The sequence below is a fragment of the Pezoporus wallicus genome, unplaced genomic scaffold (genome assembly GCF_028554395.1).
Source record: "Pezoporus wallicus isolate ANWC-B61680 ecotype Strahan unplaced genomic scaffold, APGP_CSIRO_Pwel_v1 contig_818, whole genome shotgun sequence".
Classification (NCBI taxonomy): domain Eukaryota; kingdom Metazoa; phylum Chordata; class Aves; order Psittaciformes; family Psittacidae; genus Pezoporus; species Pezoporus wallicus.
The window spans coordinates 650079-671599 of record NW_026636248.1 but is presented as its reverse complement, the minus strand read 5'-3'; the positions used below and the strand labels follow the sequence as shown (position 1 = coordinate 671599).

The following is a 21521-nucleotide window of genomic DNA, read 5'->3' as shown; positions in this document are numbered from 1 at the left end:
TTGCCTGAAAGACCACGCTCCCAGAAGGGTGAGCTCAACCCAAAATGGAGAAGCAGCAGCAGACAGCAAGAGGACTTTTAGTTCTGCTTTTCTTAGCAAAGTGAAGACTGATAGGGACAGGACTGGCATCAGGGGTGAGCAGAAATGTAGGAAATAGGGTCATTTTATTTCTACCCATGTTATGTCCAGAGTTCAGTCAGCTCACAATAGTAATCCTGTTATAGGACTATCAGGGATTCTGAGGAACCCAAGCACGTTTCTACTTCTCACCTAAGCACGGACTTAATTTTATGTACAGAATTCAAAGTAATTAATCACACCCTTTGCTGAATTTTGGCTCAGTCACCTAAAGATTCATTTAATTGGGCTAATTCTCTTACAGAAGTGTAACAAAGAAGAGGTCAAATAATTACAGACCGGACTATTTCAAAATAATGGTCCAACTGATGGAAGTTACAGCATCTGGCTACTGAGAGGGGTGATGCTAGCTGAATTATATATTACTGTTTCCAGCAAAGAAAATATTCCATTTTTGTCTGTGAATGGGGAAATAAAAGACTGCAATAGCATGTGAAACTGTCATAACAGCTTTTCACAGCTGAGACACATTAAATTACCAGCAATCAATATCTTGAGAAAAACTTAAAAGAAATAGATTTGCTAGGAAGGAATAAAGAAGCGCACTCAGTTTTAACTTGGAGTTTTAGTTTGCCCAGTACTAAAGAAGTCATAACAGCTGCATAGACTGATACTAAGAGAAACAGAAAAAAAAGCCCAAACCTACTGACTTCACAGGGGACTTTGCCTGGGAACAAAAGAACGCAGCTTTTAGGAATTAACTTTAGTACACACAGCATGGCATTCAGAGAAGAAATAAAAGACGATCAAGAAGCTTATGCAGGCCAAGTAAGAGCATGTCTTGAGGCTGCAAAAGACCAATCCTTTGCTATTCCTCTCCCCTATGATTAAAAACTAAATGACTGCCTGTTCTTCCTTGCTAGGTGCCTGGTACTCTTAGCATGTTATAAATGGATCTTCTGCAACCTGGCCTGATTTCCTGAGCTGACAAATCATGGATCCTGTGATGACACATGGATTTTCTGCTGCATGACTCACGTGCCTAGCACTTCTTAACAGTTTTTGTTTTCTGAATCTAGCTGGAATCTCATAGAACTAACAGTCAAAGAGAGCTAATACAGTAAATGGAAACTGCTGTCAGTATGAACCAGATTAGTCAATCCCTATAGCACAAGTGAATTTCAGATAGCAGCTCAAGCATGACCACTATGATCACAGCCTAGTGTTTATGTATACACAGAAACAATGAAGTGGCCTGGCAATTACTGAAAATACATTCCTCAAGCTTTCAGGCTATGCCAAGCTTAAAATTGTGGTCAGCTCATGTGTGAGAAACTAGATCGACTTGGATTGCATTGCAGCAGTTGTAATTGAAGTGTATATTTTGCCTTTCTAGAAAACTTTCAGTGCTAAGTGCACAGCAGCTTAAATGACCGTGACATACAGCACTTTCTGTGCCTTCAAATCTCACAGGTATACAGCCGTGCCACCTCTTCCCATCTCACACATGCCCCACTGGCACAACCAAACACCATGCACAACCTGTCCTCTTCAAAGGCATGAGGGAGCCAGACCCAAGCTCACAGCCCTCAGTGATTGGAGCCCCTGGGATTTGCTGTGACTGGTGATGGAAAACACACAGGTTCGGAGCAGTCTGGCCCTGCCCCAGTCAACAGGAGCTCTGCCATTTCCTTCAGCTGGGCTAGGGTCATAGCCTGCAAGTTCACACAAGCAGCTCAGAGTTTACTGCTTATAATGACATCTACCTACCACAGTGAAGTTTTCAAAATAAGGAAAAAAATGCCTCTTCTTCTCTTTTTCTTCTTCCCCAACCCCTCTTCCCCACACTCACACACACACCCTGCTAAGTAGCCTGACTACTCTTTTTTTTTATTGGAAGCTCTGGCTATTATAGCTCCTTTTTTATTTTAGTATTTCAAAGAGTTCAGCCAAATTTTAAATCTGTATCTATGTATTTTTATATATTATTTATATACATATATAGAAATTTCCTCCTCTCATGTATTGCTCTTTTCCATGGTCACTCTGACTGCTGGCAAAGCTTGGCCACCCTCATCCTTTCCTCAGTGCCTGGCTGGGGCCCCAAAACACTGCATTCTGCTCCCTGTGCCTCTCACCCTAGCCCTCCTCAAGATGCTGTACTATAGGCTGGCAGACAGTGATCTCATTCCCACCTTTGTAATATTTTACAGTTATTGACTTCTGCTGAAAATACTGACTTTTCCTCAAATTTCCTCCTTATCTGATATGTCAGAAGACTTCTGCAGAAAGTAATTTACCTAAGGTTCAATTCAAAAGCAAAGTTTCTATATAAAGAAGTATTGAACAGAATTTTTAACCCAGTGCTAATTTAGTTGGTTAACACACATTCCTGCAGCTTCCCTGACAGCTATACCAAAGAAAATTAAAACCAGAACCAAACACTTCCTCACCTCTCCCTGACAGAGCCAAGGCAAAATGCATGCACCAATGATCTCAGAGTTCTTTCAATATAGGAATGAGCAGATTATATGGGCTTTTTTTAAACAGAATTATACAACTCTGGACTTAAATTTGGGTGACAGATGAAAAGAAATCCTACCTCTTCCATTCCTGCTTCCCAAAATTTCTAAGCTGTAGTATTTGTTATGTTTACCAGTTTACCCAGTTTTGCCTACCAAAGCAGTCTGCCTTGTTTTTCTATTTTATAATTCAGTTTTGCTTTGCAGTATTCAAGCAGCAGTATCAGACAGCAATGGCTGGGCTGGAAAAACTGAAGGGGAAGCCACAATTGAAGAAACTTCATCAATTTAAATCTTCTACCGTATAAAACTAGTGTTCCAGTTTCCAAACTAGTATGAAACTAGTGTATCAGTGGTGTTCTACTGAAATTTGTGTTGGAGAGGAGAGAAACAATAGGCAAATTTTACTTGCTCAAGAAAACAAGGCAATATTTTACCCATTCAAGGAGATTCCAGTATGCGTCACCTGGAGTAAAGTTTTCAGTTAAATAGTTCTCTTCTCTAAAAAAGACATCAACATTTTTAATTACAAAGTTATTCAGGGAAGAAATTTTATTTTACACACCAAAGTTAAGGTGACTTTTAGTGGGTGAAATGATATGTCAGAAGTTGACTTTTCTTGTTACTGTATCATTTGGCCTCCAGATCAGAATAAAACATTTTTGCTGAAACTACTTCCTCCGGCCAGTTTTTCTTGCAGAAATTTGTTCTGAGGCGTTTCCTGTCAGTGTTTCCCATCGTTCTCCAAAGTTTGCATTCTTTTAATATATATAAGTTTTACTGTCCATGCCAATAAGCATCATTTCTGTCATCCGCAGCTATCAATATGTCGCAGAGACTGCTCTTCCATCTCATAGTTGTGATGAGCTTTCAAATTTGTCTCCCAGCATTCATCCCTTCTTGGCTCAAGAGCAAAGTAAATATGGAATAGCCGTTAATTATTGCTTTAACCACATCTAAGGCTCCGAATACCCTACTGTAGCCTCTGAGCTTCACTCAAAGAACTGCAAATGCAGAAACCAATGATAACCACCCTCCCAAAAAAATAAAATAAAAAAAAAATCTATTTCCCAAAAGGCACAGATGTAATTGTCAAAATCCTTTCCATAGCTCTGACCATCAATCCCACAGTTGTAAGAATGATGCTGAAGTTATAGAAAACAACCCAAAGATGGAACTATATATAATACTATGGTGAGTGTCCAATGGGACCCACAAGCATTTCTCAGCTCCCTGTTGTAGGGAGATTCCCATCTGCAATGGAACCCGCAGCAGGATGGGACTTGGGACAACCAAAAGACAGGCATACACTCACGGTAGAAAACCACATGGACAGAGCAGGAGTGCAGGCAGAGCATGGCACATATCTTGATCTGGGCATTGAGGTGGAGGAGTACACGAGTTCTTTGAAACTCTTCCCTCTAAATAGTAACAAAAAGATTGCTATGCAGACATTAATATAGTTACTTGTGTAGGAGAAACATTGGGTTTATATGATTAAGCAAGCCAGAGGAAAAATACCCCACAGTTTAAACTCTCTCCCCTTGCACGTATTCAGTAAGGTTCTATGTATCTATATAATATGGAACTCTCACATTATTTAGCCAATAGTCTGTAATTAAAGATCAAGAAGCATTCCCACAGCTCAAGATACACACAGGCACTACATTCTATGTGTTACTATGACCAAAAAGATCAGTTTCTCAATCATACTGCAGCAGAAAAATAGTGCACATTTGCTAGAAATATACTATAACCAGCCCAAATTTTCTAGCTAGAAAACTATTCTTTACACTGTCTAAAGCTAAATTAACTTTTATACCTTTGATTCCCCTTAACTCTAGCTTCATCCCCAGTTCTGGTAAAGAAGCCAGCTAGTCAAAAGTATGTGCCCTTCTGGTGACAACTGTGGTTTAGGACAGCTGGTTTGAAATAGAACCAAAAATCTCCTTTCTTCTTCCTGACCAAATTCTTAACTTCCCCTGTATTTTCCTTCGCTTCACTCTGAAAAAGCATACAGTGATGTAATTTTTTATCACAGGACACAGCTTTCTTATTTTCAAAATATGATTTATAGGAGGACACCTAGGCAGAGACAAGCCTGCCTGCTTGCACTGCCCAGCTTGCCACAGCAGCAGCTCTGCTTAACAGCTGAAAACTACATTTTCAGCCACTAGTCCTTGCAACTTTTCAGAGCTCTTGCGTCAGCTACTACAGTCCTTGGAAACTGTTTCCTGGGAAATCTGTGCAACAGCTGAGAAATGGAAAGGGAAAAGTCTAAGTGACCATGTAAAACACACATCTGGGGACACAGCTTGTCATTATGGACATGGATGCATCTCAAAATAGGCTCAGCATCTGTCTCCATCAGCTCGAGGGCTGTAGGTAACATCTCCCCCACAGAGCTTATTCCAATCAGATGCTTGAATAGAAAGTAGGTAGAAACGAATGTCAGTGTCGCTTAAGCAGTGCCCAAACATGTGTTTATTCACACTGCAGACATCTCAACACTGTAGTGCTGTGCCTGTCCCCGACACTTCAAAGACGCCCTCAGAAGCCAGCGCTTTGTGTGGTGTGGCGAAGCAACATTGTTCTTATTACCACTCACAGAACTCGTATCCAACCATTAAATTACATAGCTTTCATCTGTTTCTTAAGGAGACAAGGCTAATGTGATCATGCTGAGTGCATGCATGCGTGTGTCCATCCATATATCTCCCAGCAACTTTTGAGCATCTGCCTAACTTTGATCACAGCTGGCAGAAGGTCAGAGACCTTGACAACACCAAGTTTCTGCAAGTTGTCAGGAAAACGGCACCTGGTCTGAGGGGAGGGAGACCTAATTACCGTTCCCAAGCAGAAAAAACTTCCCAGTTCACCCTTGGACTCCAAAGGATCCAGCATGAGTCACATCACCAAAAGAAACCAGGCCCTGCCAGCCCTGCAGCTCATTGAAGCAGCACAGCACAGCACAGCAGCGAGAGCCACCATGAGCTGTGGCCTCCCACAAAGTAACCTGCTCTCCTGGGAACCACAGCTCTGCCTTCAGGAAAGAGCTTAAACAGCCCTTGGTCAATGCAGTTGCCTTGCATAGAGAGCAATTATTCTGCAGAGCAACACCACAATGTTTCCCACCTGTGTCACTTCTGCAAGGTAGGAGTTCTCTGCCAAACTCAATATGCAATCTGAAGCATTGAGGGGTTCACACCATTGCTCTTAGGGACCACAAGGAACCCTGACCTTAGAGAAGTCAACAAGATCTTCTGATTCAGAAAAACACAGAAGTGTAAAAGGCACAGGAAGGAACTAATATAAAAAATGAGGTGGAGGGAGAGAAATTGTAACAGGACAGGATACTTTCTTGCAGACATCACTTCAAAAAGAAAGGAAGAGGAGTAACTTTCTTTGAAATTAGCTACAAAGATAATAATAAAAAAACAACCAACCAATGAACCAAAAAATTTCTTCCCCCCCCCCCCCCCAGCTGCTCAGGGTTAAAACTTCACACTGTAAATAGATTTTAAATTAGGTCTCTTACCCTCTTCCCTGACTAGGATGTATGGTGAGCTGGGAGGTCACCCCATACATACACCATGATCTCACAAATACTGTAAAATCTCTCCAAGTCCTCTTTCTGGCCTAAGAATTACATCCTTCTTCTGTATGAATCAAGAACATTACAACCAGCAAAAGACTGACAGGTGTGGAACTTGGGTTGCATCAGAATTAACCTTACTGAATAAACAATCACTCTGGAAATGCTTTGGTTATAAACATAAACGTTATGTACATCTATATATACATGTGTACATGCAAACACCACACAGTGTCCCAACACAATAAAAATGGTCAGTTGTTACACCTTTGTATGTCATGAATAGTGACATTCTCACGGCTGTCAGAAGAGTACCCTTTTGATCTACAAATTACAGAAGTAAACTTCAGCTATTTTTGATAAAATACAATGAATACCACTTCTGGCAAGTGCACTACAAAAGCTAATATTTAAACAACAGTAGCAATAAAGGGTATTAGTTCTATCCTGTGGAAGAGATTTACATTAAGATAAAGACAAATCTCTTTTTTTTTTCCTTCAGGAAAATCTGTGATTTAAGACAGCCACTCACAGTAGTAGTGGCTATGTTTTGTTTGGTGGTCTGCATAGCTGCTGCTTGGGCACACAAGTCCTAGCACAAACCAGAAGATTTTAATCTGCCAAGGCTGTCCTAGCTCTTGCTCCCTTTTGTCATTGTTGTTGTTGTGGTGTTGTCCCATTTTTGTTTATTTGACTATTTGTCTGGTGTTTCTTAATCATCTAATTAAAGCACCATGAAAACACATGAAGTATCATGGCACCCTGACTCTCCATCACTTCAGCTGTAGGTTTTGTTTTATTCCAGCATTAAATTAAAAATTTTCTTGACTGATATAAAAGCTAATTAAAAAAAAAATTAAAATTCTTATGTACGAAGTATTTTCATTTTTTAAAAAAAATACAAGAAGTTAAAAAAATATTTTTCCTTACTAAGTCCTCACAAAACTGTTTCAAAGAAAATTGCACAGAAGAATGTTTAAGCACCAGCAAAACCCACCCATATCTTAGGTTCTTCACAAGCCAGGGCACCCCAGAAAATAGTTCCCACCTAGTCCCCAGTAGGGAATGCTAGCCATGCTCACTGCCATTTTACTGTTGGAGTGCTGGCATTTCCATGTACAACTGGTGCATCTTTCTATATAGTTTTAGCACCTCAAGGCCTAATCCAAGATATTTCAAAACAATGATGTTCATTTTATCAGTTTCAAAAAGAGTTGGTCAAATATTTAGTGCAAGTCAAGGCATACCTCAAATATCACACATACACTAAAGAACATCACTTTTGAAACTAGCTCCATAGTATACCTCAGATATATCAGCAAGGCTAAGTCCTTTAGCATAAACATTTTTTGTGAATTACATCTTAAAATGCATTGCAAAGAGCCAGACTTGGCTTTCAATTTAAATTATTCAATATTATTTTTTATAATTACCCATTCTTTAAAGTACTTATCAGTAATCTCTTTAGTTGCCTCTACACAACTTACGCAGGAAATTATTAATGCTCCTGAAATACAATGCAGCAACTGACAACTGAAAGGTCTTTTCCAAGCACAGGTATAACAACAGGGCGGCTGCAAGAGTGAAATGAATCAAGATCCATTCCTTGCACCACACCCAATGACAGCATATGCAGGACGCAGGTCTCATAGCCCACCTGGCACAATGCTTCCCTCAACATGCATTATGTGCAGCTGTGCACGATTTGGCATGGGCTTATTCATTGTCCAGCCCCTGCCCTGTTTTTGTTTGTTTAGTTTACCCTATGTGATCATCAGGTTACCTTTATAGAGGTATTAAGTATGTGTTACCATTAAAACCAAGAGAATAGTCATTAAAAAATGTTTGCTACTTTGGAACAGATCACAAGAGAGAGTAAATGGAGGGAAAAAATACATTTGGCTTAAAATTGAGACAGAAAAAAAATAAGAGCATCAGACAAGTTTCAACAAGTATTTTAAGTCGGAAATCTACTCGATATTATACCAGCAAAAGCAATGCTTTTGTGAATTTTTCTCTCCCCTGCTTTTATTTGCAAATTGCTGTTAGTAGAAAGTACCTAGATGCATAGTTCACCGGTGTGATGTGCCATAAAATAAGGAAAACAAAATCTTCCCCTCTGCTTCAGTGAAACCACAGTATATGTTGTAGCCAATGTACCTGACCTCCCAGGTAAAATTACATTGACCAAAGACAGACTGAAATTCCCTTGTCACACTGTTATCTCTCTCTAAGTTCATATGAAGTCCTGTATTTAAAAACAGCTTTGAAATTCCAAGGAAAACAAAAGGTTTTAGATTGTCTGATAAAGTGAAACAGCAAACAAACAAACAAATAAAAAGAAAGTAATTCTTGGAAGATGCAAGGATTAAAGTGCTCTTAAAAAAAAGAAAAGTGGCAGGTTTTGCCAAGGCAAACCAGACTGGCTGCTGCTAAGATCAGAAGGCTTCCAGTGGCATGGGCTACAAAGCAAGCAAGGAAGATGAAAACAACTTGACAACTTGAAGAGATACCAGAATACTTCCACTTTGGGGAACAGTCACTTTTAACTGAGATACCTTTTAACTTAGCTGCCTTTTGTGGGAAAGCATGTAGAGAGGAAAGCTGCCCAAGCTATTGTATTTGAGTGAGTGATGGACATGCTTATCCTACTTACACCAGAACTGGACCCATGCAACTTGGGACAGCAAGGTGTCTTCACTTTGCTTGTAGCTGAGAATACAAGCCCTTCACATCACAAAATCACCCTCCGTCTCAGAAGCTTAATTCACACCAAGCACTGGTGAACAGCAAGGGCGAATTCGTCTTCTGGATTCTATTTAATTGTCTTATTCCTCTGTGTGCAAGCAGAGCCAAAAGAGCTACACCAATGCATTACATTTATTATGTTCAGGGGGTTGTTGCCACAACTACATTAGCTGTGGGGTAAGATAAAACAGCATATTCCACTTCTGGTGCATATTTCCAGCTTAATTTTAATGGAAGCTCGTCAAAAATAAGAGATGCATCCTTGCAACTGCAGGGACTATTGGATTTTCTCATCCACGTTTACTTGGTGGTTTTGAATTAAATTGAATCAGAGAGCTAAGAATGAGTGGTCTCCCAAAATAGCGCAGTTTAGTCCTATTGCAGGGAAATCGTGGGTATCCAATTTCTGCTGCGGACATGGCCTCTAACTCGGGGGTGCCAGGCTGAAGTCTCCCAGCGCAATTTTGTCAAAACCTCTTCAAGTCAAGACAAAAGTAAAGCCATGAATACTCCTTATTGCATGTGTCTCTGTTGAATAGCCTGGTATTGCCATATTCCCTATGACAATGGAGTTAAGGGAATGTAACGTTGTTTGGAAACAGTAAAAAGCTGTCAGCAGTAACCACTGTCAATACTCATGCTGGGCTAAGCTTGGTACTCCTGCTTGTCATTTATTTATTTACTTATAAAAAAACCATGCTTGATATAAAGCATTTCTGTATGCAAGCAACAATGCCAAACTAATAAGCCAGTGATTAATTTTGTTCTTGTTCTAGGTTTGGTTTCTTCTTAATAGTCTACATAAATACATTAGAGAGAACATTCATTTGCTTAGACTTTATGTGGTATGAAGCAAACCCAGAAGCATTTTGCAAAGGCAGCTAGTTGTCACAGAAGAACTGGGCGGGTGAGCAAAAAAGAAAGACATGAAAACATATTTACAGAGCTGCATGCAGACTGTAGAGAGGCACAAGAGACATTACATTAAAGGAAAAAAAAAAAAAAACACAAAAAAACAACACACACAAAGAAGTTGCTCAGCACTTTTAAAGATGCTGCCAACCTAAGAAATTGTCTTACAGGCTTCAGTCACAATTACCCAAGATGGCAAGAAATAGACAGGGAAGAGTAAAAAAAAACCCAAGAATAATTTTTGAGAGAATAAATAAAAAGCTTTTAATGGAAGTCTTCACTGGTCACTTTGTGTAGACAGTGGTATTTAAGTTTCGAAATACATTATTAACTGTATGATTTTTCTTCAACAGCCAAAAAAATACCTAACTTTTATAAAGAAATATGATACTTGATACAGAGACTTTGTTTTTATTTCTGTGCCTGAGATGTAGCAGAACAGTGCTGATACCAAGTTTTCTCAGGTTGTTTTTGGTGCCACCAACTGCCTTGTTCTGAAGGAGTAAAGGGCACACTCCTTCCCAAGAGTACAGATGAAAGCCATTACTAGAGTACAAGAAAGCTGTTAATGCTGTACAACTAGTCAGATCACTCAGATCTCAGAATATTCTGAGTATTTCTCATGGCAATTGTTTTACAGACAAAGGAGAGGAGAACTCACTTTACCAAATTAAATCCCCCCTCATAAAAATTCTTCAAACTACAGCAGAGCTTGAGAAAAAGAGAACAACATCACGTTCCTTCTCCCTTTGGGGCAGTAGCAGCAGAGGACCCATTTCTGCTTTCTTTGCATGCCCTCAGTTATTGCCAGCTCCAGTTTGGGTCATGCAAAGGATGCAGAAATAGAAAGAGAAAATGGCTATGTTCCCCATGCTGAATGGTGGGAGATAAACAGTCCTCTCGCAAGAGTTGGGAGCAATAGCATGGCTTGCAGAAGGTGCAACCCCAATGTTTTAGAAGGCCATTTAAATATTAAAAAAAAAGCCTAAAAAACATTTATATTCTATTATACTTGTGTGTATTCTATTGTACAATACAAAAAATATTGCGTATTTCATTTCTTGCCACATAGTATTGGAAAACTATTTTAAAAATGCTTTGAAGAACACTCCAAAATGTTGCTAGTATTGTTTTCATAATTCCAACTTAGCAGCCTACAGAGAAGAAAATGTTAATGAATAAATTAGAGAAGTTCCTAATAAAAATGCCATACAACTAATTTTTCTGAAAATCTAATAAACAATGTCAGCCTGTCCACCCAGATATTTTTGTATGGCCACCGAAACCACTCTATTGGAAAACCTTCCCATTTAAGAAAATAGAACCATGAAAGCAAGGAGTCTTAAGTCTCTTAAACCTTTAAGAAAAATACCAAGGTTTGTGACAAACAAATGTATTTATTGTATTTTATGCTGTGCACATGAATTAGCATATGAGGTGCTGGCAAGAAATAGAGAAACTCAAAGCTAAGATCTTTGCATTTGGTTCTAGATAAGGCATAAGGATATCCTATCTTTCAAGAAAGAAGGTTTAAAACCCAACACAATCTCCTGCCCTGGGAGTCTCTCTTACTGCTTCGGAGTTTCAAATTCCAGTGAAGCATAACCAGCACTGGTAGGAAGCTGTTGCCAAGGTCATCTCTGGTAACTAAATCCAGCCTTTACATGGTTTTAACAGACAATTTGAGATGGAGACAGAATTTCTTCAAGGAACAGACAAATACCTGACTTTCAGGGTGATGTAAGCCTGGAAGGTCATTGCAAAACAGATGTCTAACTGCCACAGTCTCTGTTGTTGGGGTTGGGGTTTTTTCCTCTCTCTATAATATGGGAAATAGGAATTGAAGTCTTCAAGCACACTGAAACCAAAGCCAAGCCTGATATCTCCAGGTATACTCACACCCAAAGCAAACAACAGGGGAGACCTAAGAATCTTCCCTTCCAAATAAAATGACATTTCCAGTTCTCACTCATTACTGACACAGGGATGAGTCCTTCAATCACAGTCTTGATTCATCACCTTAAAGACCATGTAACTTGTACAAGGGAATTCCAGATATGGAAGAAAGGACTTGTTATCTCTTGTTTGCAGTTTAAGATCCTTTTTTAAAAGCCCCAGAAACTGATTAATAAGCAGAATTCAAGTGAGTTAGCCCAATGTAGATTATAAATGCAAATTATTACTGGGATAAGTACACTATGTGCTTGCCTATCCCTTGGGATGACTAATATTTTTTACCTTCTCCACTTTGAGCAAACATATTGTTGGGAGCTAAAGGGCTAAAGCTTCCCAGAAAACACTCAAAGCAGCAGAGCTCCTCATGAAATTTAAATATAAGAGGGATCCCCTGGCAGTCACACTCACTCTCTTTAACCTGAGTGAGGGGTCCTCTAGCTGCTTAGAAACTGCAGCCTGCAAAAACACAGGGTCAGTTTGCCTAGCAGCTGCAGCTTCCAGTGGAAAGTGTAGCAGAAAAATCATGAGAAGGGTCTCTACTTGGGCCACCAGTGACCATCCTGGTTTCCCAGAACAGGTCCGTTGCATGAATAACCCACCCTGGCAGTCAGCGTGCCAAGGCAACCAGAGGAAGCCCTTGAGTCTGGGTTGCATGGGGACCATCAGCACTCACATTTGCTCTCATCCCACTTCCCAGCATGGGACAGCAGTCAGAAAGAGGATGATGGGAAGTCACCCAGAAAGGGCACCAGTCCAAGTGCTTTGAGATGCTGCAACTCATCCACAATTAGCATGAAATGCATTGTAGAAATAAAGATGGAGTTTTTGTCCCAGAGTAATAAACCAGAATCTAAAGTCCACTCTTTCCATGGGTTTGTATTGAGACCAGTTCTGCCATAATTTTGGTAAACAAACAAATGCAATATACAATTTAGCAATTAAAGGAGTTCTATGAATTAACGTTATTTGAATTTTTACAAGTTCTGCTGAAACCTTCAAGAATCTATAAAAAAAATTTAAGCCTTTCCTTGGCTTTCTTTTTTTCCTATTTTTAACTTATGATCTTTACAGTCTGTACTAAATAATCAATATTAGTTAAAATCTTCAATTCTCTCTAGACAACAGTGCCCTCCAGGTTTTATAATAAAATATCATGATGTTCAAACAGTCTTGTATATCATATATACTGTAAAATAAACATCTCAGGGCAGCCATGATTGAATCTCAACTCCATAGAGCCAAGAATTTTCCTTTGCCTTTTAGAGAGCAGATGATATTTATTCCTTCCTAAAGTTTGTGCCGTGTGAATAACATTTCTTTCACACTTCCTTCCCAGGATTACACTCCATTCTTTTCTAGGCATCCGTGCTTCCTTATCTTAGTTTGCATGAAATGCAATAATTTAAAATAGCAAACTTAACTTAATTGCCATAGACAAGTGTTAATTGATTTTAATAATGCTTTATTGGAATTTATGCAAATTGGACTGCACTGAAAATCTGAATAAAATCCCAGCTTTAGCAGCCATTTCCCCCCCTATGTTGTCTCTAAACACAGAGTGGGAAGAAGCAGCTTTAATTAGTAATTTCTGATGGAATCTGTTGATGAAAATGTGCTTCTTATGAATAATAAAGGTGTCAAAGATTATCTTTAAAACTGAGTTTCATGATTCATTAATTAGCACTGAGGGCTTTTCCCAGGGGGCGATTTAATACTAATACCAGCCAACAGAATTTTTTGCATTTGGATTTTTAATCTCGACAAATGTGCAGATGATGTCACAGAACAGTATTACGCTGATTTCACTTTAGAGTATTCAACTGACCCACATAAACAGCTAAAATCACACAATTAGAGAGAAAGAAGAAAGTAGCATACAAATGGAGATTTTTTAACAACTAATACATTAATAATCCAAAATAATATATTCCAGCACAAAAATCAGAGTTAAAATTATAATATAAGAACTATTCAAAACTGATAACTGTTGCTTAGTCCTTTGCTTCCTTTTATCATTGCTTTTCTTTCAGGATAAAAATATTGCAATCTATGGAAGGTTTCTGTCTGCAGGATAACTTGGTGATGTCAGTGGGAGAGGCACAAAAAAATCAAACACCACAAATGACCTACATATATTATTTTTTTTAAACTCATGAAAGAATATGTACTATACTACATAATAAAAAGGAGAACAATGATGGAACTATTTTTAGTTTTGTATTATTAATACCAGTGGGTAAAATATTTCAAAGCAATTCTTCTTTTTATGCCCACTCATCTTTGTATTTGTACACCAAGCAGTGTATAAATGCACCATAGTTAGGGAATCCTGACAGGGTAGAGTCCCTTTGGAAACATTGCTTCTTCATGTTACTGACAAAGCTGTCCTGTTTATTTCCTCCTGAATCTATCAAAAAAAAAAAAAAAAAAAAAAAAAAAAAAGGAAACCCTAATACCATAAGGAGCCAAAGTGATATAGTATTACTTCTGGTCTTCAAAACTGCCAACCAAAATATTTTCTGTTGACAAGCTCCACTGAACAGTGCAGGAGCCAAGTATTGCACCGCATACACCAGATAACACTTCCTCTTGCGCTGTACTAGGTTAGGAAGATCTGCCAGGAGAGTATTAATAGTTACCCCATTTAAAAACAAGGATATCACATTTCAAAAATCTTACAGTGATTTACTCAAAAGGAGTGAGAGCCTGGTTATATTTAAATTCGTAGAAAAACTTCAATTGAAATAGAATTCTATCTACTTATTTACTAAAGCAGTTCAAATCCCTCCTCTTCCAGTTCTTATTGCTCGCCATAAAGCAATTACTAGGCATAAAAACAGTCTTTCCCAACAAAAACAGTACAAATCAACAGAAATTTAAAATTTACATACAAAATAAACAGAGACCATTTGTAGCAGATATACAGTGTTGTGACATGCAGCAGCTGTAAGTCAAAATATAAGAGTTTTTAAAATAAAAAACAAACAGAAACCCATCCTACCACAAGCAAAACTAAAGAGCAAACCAAGAGCTTGATTTTAAATTGAAATGGAGTGAGCCTGTTCTTGAGAAAACACTGATTTTAGTAATTTTGAAGAAGGTATGAAAGAGCACAAAAGGAGTATGAGTTTTACCACTGAAACTATGCAGATACCTAGCATTTCTCTCTGCTTTTGAAAGTCTCCACCCACATACCTAAGATTTACAGGCGCTTTCTGAGCCATCTGAAGCAGTCCTGCCATTGCAGCCAGACCATCTGTAGGGTGTGAGCGAGGTGCACACCTTGGAAGAAGAGCTGACCTCTTTTATTATAGTGCAAACAGGCTGTCACTGAAGTAAAATCCTACAGAGCCAAGGACACTGGGGGTCTGGGCTAAGGGGAGGCTGCAGTCTTGAAGCCAGTAAAGTTGTACCAGTGACACATGTGATTCAGCTGCTTTGAGAGTTCTTTAATTGCATGTAAGCTGACAACACATAAAGATAAAAATTAAAAATATAGGTTTTTCACATGGAAATGATGACTAACCCTTAATGATAATTAATACCAGACATTCTCAAAGACCTTTTTTCACCTACAAATGAAACTAATTACTAGGATTTCTAGCTCATACTTTGCTGTGTTGCAGAACAGCAGCAGCTGGGCTGTCTTTTTTTATTTACTCTTGAAGGGCTTTCAATAAATCTGTTTCAAATTTTGTTAACCCTACTCAACCTCCACACCCTCCTCTGTCTACTTCCCCCTCCACCCCCAAAATTCATTCATGAGTTACAGCTGAGTAGAGTGATTTATATGAGTGCAATGAAGTGCAAAACATGCTCTGGCAAAGGAGTAAATTCCTCCGCCTTTCCCCAGATACCATCAGGTGTAACTGCAAATTTTGCCATACCCTTAGTGCTGAGAGAGGAGATAAGCAAGACAGTGACTTTTCCTCCACAAACTTGCCTGCTGGAGTAGGATGTGATTGAATTACACCCTCCTCCCCCAGTACTAGCCCCATCATGCCCAACCGTAACGCACAAAGGGAGGAGGTCAGCTAATCCTTGGGCTTCTTTGAAAGTCTCTTGGATACAGGCAAAGGGATAAGGAGAAAACCTTTTACCCTAAGTTCAAGTTGCATTTTGCAACTAAGAAATGCCATGTAGGAAGTGGTCCAAATCTAAGTTTGCATACAAAATAGGAGCAGTGAGCTATGGTAGCCTCAAACTACCTAACATAGATGCCTCTGGTTTATTGTCTAAAGCTTTTGTTTCCCCTTTCTTCAATATTACCATGTAATAACTATCTGGACTGAAATAAAGTCACCACACAGAATTACAAACACAGGTCTGCAGGCTGTGTGATTTTATTGCACATCTGATATTTCATTTTATTTTGTCTTGACTCCTGAAGCTAGGTCAAATTCCCAGCTTTCCTCAAATGGAAATAAACTTTGAGTTCAACTAGTTTTGAAGAACATTTTGTAAGTGGGAACCACGAATATAAAAAGACAACAAATTGTAGTTAACCTCTGTCGCAGCAATACTGAAATATACAGCTGTTCCCAGTGGACAGCACAGTTTGACTATTTTAGCCACACAAACTCCTCAAGGAAATATTAGCTTGTAAAGGAAATCAGTCAACCCTTCTAGTTGGGAATAAGTAAGTCAGAGATGATGTTGGTATAGTCAGTGTTATGTAACACAAGAGTGGGCTGTGTTAAGGTGCATGGGTTTACTACTGGAAATAATTTGTTTTTCTTTTTGCTTGCCTTTTTCACAGGGCTACAAGTCTCATTTTCTGTTAGGTTTCTGGGACAGTGAGGGGCAGTTTTGAAGATACATTTTGAAGAGCAGTTTGAAGGCAAGCATCAGCAATGATTTGGAAATTCTCCTGAAAAAGGATCCAGAGCACAGGCAGTTTGTACCTGAAGATATCAACCCTAGCTTTTATCAACAACAACAAAAATAAATAAATATGCAGAGTTTGCCTACTGTTGGCAATAAGGGAGGAGGCAGAAAGTGCTTCCATCAGCACGTATGAACAGAAATTGTCATGTTGACTTGAAATGAAGCTGAACACATTTTTCTTTTAACTGGGTGGTCAGTCATTTGTGTATTTTATTTTATTTATCATTAACTTGTTAAATAAAAGGGAATTGAGAAAACCTTGCCTTGGTTCTTCATGAGGCATTTCATCAACTCTTGGCAAAATAGAGGAGAGTTTTCCAGAAATATTCAGTAAAAGCTCAGTGTATTCAGTTGACTGGAAAATGGGGAAAATCTAAGTGACAAAAAAAAAAAAAAAAAAGAAAAAGAAAGAAGGGTGGGAGACATGGACTTTTTTAATCTTGCAGACCTTTTTTGATGACCTCTTTAGAGATAACTTATTAAAAAAAAATCTCTTTTCAGTCATCAGAGTCTTCTTTATGCTAACTTCAATCAAAGCCATGAAAAACAAAGTACAATCAGGGCAGGGCTGCCCAAACCATTATCATGAGTTTTCATTTCTATTTTTGTAGTACCTGCTGTCATGGCATATTTGCAGTAGAGCTCAGCCATGGCCCTTTGAGGTTGACAGAGCCTCACTGAAAACTCCGGCGTTATTGCATGCACCCATTCTTGCAGAGCAAGCTTTAACTCTTGCATATTTAACGTTGTCTTACAGCTTGATCAGTTCAGTAAAACACACCATGAGAAAATGTTATTGTAAAGAAGACAAGTTCCTCACTATTAGGATGGGATTTTTACAGCATGCTTGTCTGCCACAATAATGCTAGAACCCCTTCATAAACTCAAGCCCTGAACTAACAGATGGCTCCAAAGGACCTATGCTCTGCTTAGGGACAGAAGCACTTGGAGCTCCACACATGCCTAAGAGTCTGTGCCCACATGCAGCAGTCTCGGAATCAGAGACTTTTACCTAGAGTGGTATGAAGAGTTCACCTCTGCATCACTCAAACACACAGCAACACAGTTCAGTAGCATCTCAGTAAAACCCAGGTAAGCACATTTGCATTGAGATTAAAAGTAGCTTTTTTCTCTAGGAAATAACTCAAAATAAAATTTAAATAAAAGTTACTCGTAGGTCTGGGTTGTGGCTTGGTCATTACAGCTTTTCCTTCCCGTCTGCATAGCCATCACAAAGAAGAGGGCATGAATTGGAGTGCAATCCAGTTGTGCACTGCTATCACAAGGTCTTCCTGACTCAGCCCCTTGCCCCATGCAATCATCCTTAAAGACAGGGCAATAGCAGCACTACCAGGAAAAAGCAAGGCCTTATGAAAAGCAAAGCCATGAAAGGTGGTGTGAAACTTGCCTGACACTTAAGTACAGTAGTGTTTCCACAGTAGGAAACAGCAGCTTGGCCCCTCTGCCCACTCACAATAGGTGCAAAGCAGTTGTTCTATTAACATGAGTGATGGTCCTCATGATTTTCACTGGCTTAGGTGAGAGGCACTTAGATCAAAGAACTCTTCATGAAAAAAAAAACCAATCATAGAATCATAGAATCATAGAATACTTAGTGTTGGAAAGGACCTTAACATCATCTAGTTCCAACCCCTTGCCATGGGCAGGGACACCTCACACCAAACCATGCTCGGTAACCAGGAGTGTTTATCATGTTCACCTTAAGGCTTACAAAAGTCTAGGTGAAAAATGACTAGAAGGTATCAGTCGCTCAGCGTGAATGGCCAGTAGTAGTAGAAATAAACTTTTCTGGTTTTATTCCTTTCCATCTGAGCAAAGCGCTAAAGTACTGACACAGGACCAACATGTATACTCCTTTAAGACAAACTAAATGCTCTGTGATCACTAACAAGTACTGAGGATCTTTGCCCCTTCTCCCTCCCTGCAACATTTACCCACACAAACTAAAACAATAGGACCCCCTGGAGATAAAGCAAGTTTCACAGCTTTGTAAATGAGAAAAAGAAGTTTGCTGCCACATTCAAAGACCCAGTTCCAACCACCAGCCTGAACTGTTACCCCATGTGTTTAGCAAGTGATGTTTTACTCAGGTGAGATGCAGAATTACTTCTGGAAAATAATTTAAATACTATACCCTGAAGTGCAGTTTGAGTGTTTTAACTTGTCTTTATCCATGAGCAAAGGAGAAACTGCAAGGAAACACTTACTTCCTTTCCAACCACCACATCTACCTTGTCGCCAAACAGCCCCCAAACTGACAACCTCAGGACCAAATATGTTTCCTGTACCAACACTTTGATCTCCAATTGCAACTAACCTAGAAGGGTAATAGTTACATTCGAGGTCACTAGGAGGTCTCGACCTCAGTTGTATCACCATTCTCCAAAGAAACTTCCACTTTAATCATCAACTTCCGGGTAATCTATTAGTAACTGACATAAATCATACATTAAAGTGGGCTGAAGCATTGTCACAAGAGCTAGAAAATGATCCATTAAGCTCTTCCTTCCCTTCCAAACAAACACTAAATTAACTTTTAAAAATAAAAGGCACATCCTTAAGCCTTTTGATTGTTTACATATTTAACTCCTGTTATGTATTTATTCTTCTTGAAAATAGGCAGAGACATGAAGGATGGAAAAAGTAACCAAAGATGACACTGTCCTATGATGTTGCAAATGCTGTTCAGTGTGATAAGTCAAAAAGCACATTTGCACCCTCTTTCACCCATGCTTTCTCCTGCCCACCATTCAAAGATGCACAAAACTGAAAACTGAAATGGTTCAGAAAGAAGAAAACAAAAATGGTGAGACTTGGCACATGTAAATTTTGCTGCCTGACTTCACCATTGTTGATTACAGCTGACGGAGAGTTAATAAAAGAGCAAAGCTGGCTGTCAGAGCAGATTAGTGTGTGCAAAGGACAAGACAAAAGAATAATGCCATCATTATTATTTATGGTCATTAACTGGGTTGAGTTCACTTCTACAGTACCCTACCTGAGCAGTAAAAATTATCATCTAAACATGAAATACTACATTTAGAATTAAAACACTATAATTTTGACTGCATGTTAGCTTGATCTCTTTTACAAGAGGTATTTGATCCTGGAATTAGCCAAAGTGGATAACAGATTTAGCTGATGTGAGAAACCCATCAGATTTTTGACCTTACAAAGAACAGTGTTTTTCTAATGAGAGCAGATAAAAGCTCACTGCCTCCTTGTTGAGAGCTATTGAAAGAGAGGCACTGTGGGAGGGACAGGGGAAGCAGTGGAGGAGTGCTGTGGAGGTAGAAAAATCTAACACAGTAGAGGAAAGGGCATCCAAGAGACAATGAAAATTGGAGCGTGTAGGGAGCAGGATATTCTTGATAGAGGAATCCAGGGGTAGGGACCTGAGCAAGGATGAAATGATAGAGAAACTCAAGCAACTGCTCTGAGCAACAGATGAACTTCAAGTGCAGAACAGAGACGGTGGAGGTTATCTAGCTGGAAGAGAGGACAGGAGGATGATCAGAGGAACAGAAGCATAAAGCCCAGGGGACAGCACAGTGGCACATCTCACAGAAAACACTGTTGAGACACATTATGAGAAAACATGCACTTCTGGAGCCGATATCCAGACGAAAGCAAGACAGTGTCAAAAGCAACTAGCTTAGCAGCTATTCTGGGTAATACATACTAAGTATGTAGCTTAGTAGCTACTCTGGATAGTAGCTATTCTGGGTAGCAGCTGTATGGTCAGAGTAATTGTGGGAAGTGCTAACCAGGTCAGAAGGCACAGCTTTCCTGACCTGATACTCAAGGAGGCACTCAAAAGTCCCCAGGAAGGCTGAAAACTGCATCAGCCCTTGTTGTCTTTCCTATTGGCTCTCCTTACCTCATTTGTTTTTTCTTTTTTCAAGTAAGGTCCCAGAAATTTTCTTCTACAAGACCTGAGCTGAACACCCTAATAAACCCTTTTCTGTCCTTGTCTGGCAGGGTGATCCATTTGGCCATGGCTTACTACCAGCAAGAATGGCCATGAGATGTGCAGACTATGGGCCATGGGACAGGACATGCACACCTTGAAATCCTTTCTAATCACAGGACAGACTGGCATCCACCATGTGACTACAGTCACTTACCTGATTTAGTTATGCAAGATATACTTCATGGGACAGGGATCAGTCAGGGTACAACTCATGCGCTGGTGACTCCCAAATTTTAGTCTATGTTCAAATTTAGTTATTAAAAAAAAACCAGAACGATGGTTCTGAGGGAGAAGAGTTCTTTAAGGCATCCTAATGTGCAGTCTATCATTATATATGCCACCATAGCCTAATTCAGAGATTGGCTACTTTGTTCTCATAGAATCATAGAACAGTTAGGGTTGGAAAGGACCTTAAGATCATCTAGTTCCACCCCCCGCCATGGGCAGGGACACCTCACACTAAACCATCTCACCCAAGGCTTCGCCCACCCTGGCCTTGAACAGCGCCAGGGATGGAGCATTCACAACTTCCTTGGGCAACCCATTCCAGCGCCTCACCACCCTCACAGTAAAGAACTTCTTCCTTATATCCAATCTAAACTTCCCCTGTTTAAGTTTTAACCCGTTACCCCTTGTCCTATCACTACAGTCCCTAATGAAGAGTCCCTCCCCAGCATCCCTATAGGCCCCCTTCAGATACTGGAAGGCTGCTATGAGGTCTCCACGCAGCCTTCTCTTCTCCAGGCTGAACAGCCCCAACTTTCTCAGCCTGTCTTCATACAGGAGGTGCTCCAGTCCCCTGACCATCCTCGTGGCCCTCCTCCGGACT

At 39.6% G+C, this 21521-nt stretch overlaps 1 long non-coding RNA gene across 2 annotated transcripts in view; it reads right to left on the bottom strand.

Annotated features, from left to right (window-relative positions):
- Positions 1-3147: 3147 nt before the first annotated feature.
- The window catches only part of LOC130593819 (uncharacterized), a 68100-nt gene continuing 49726 nt past the window's right edge, over positions 3148-21521 (bottom strand). For both annotated transcript variants that reach the window (XR_008970880.1, XR_008970878.1), the window contains exon 5: positions 3148-3504. This is a non-coding gene — a long non-coding RNA (uncharacterized LOC130593819). The remainder of the gene's footprint in view (positions 3505-21521) is intronic.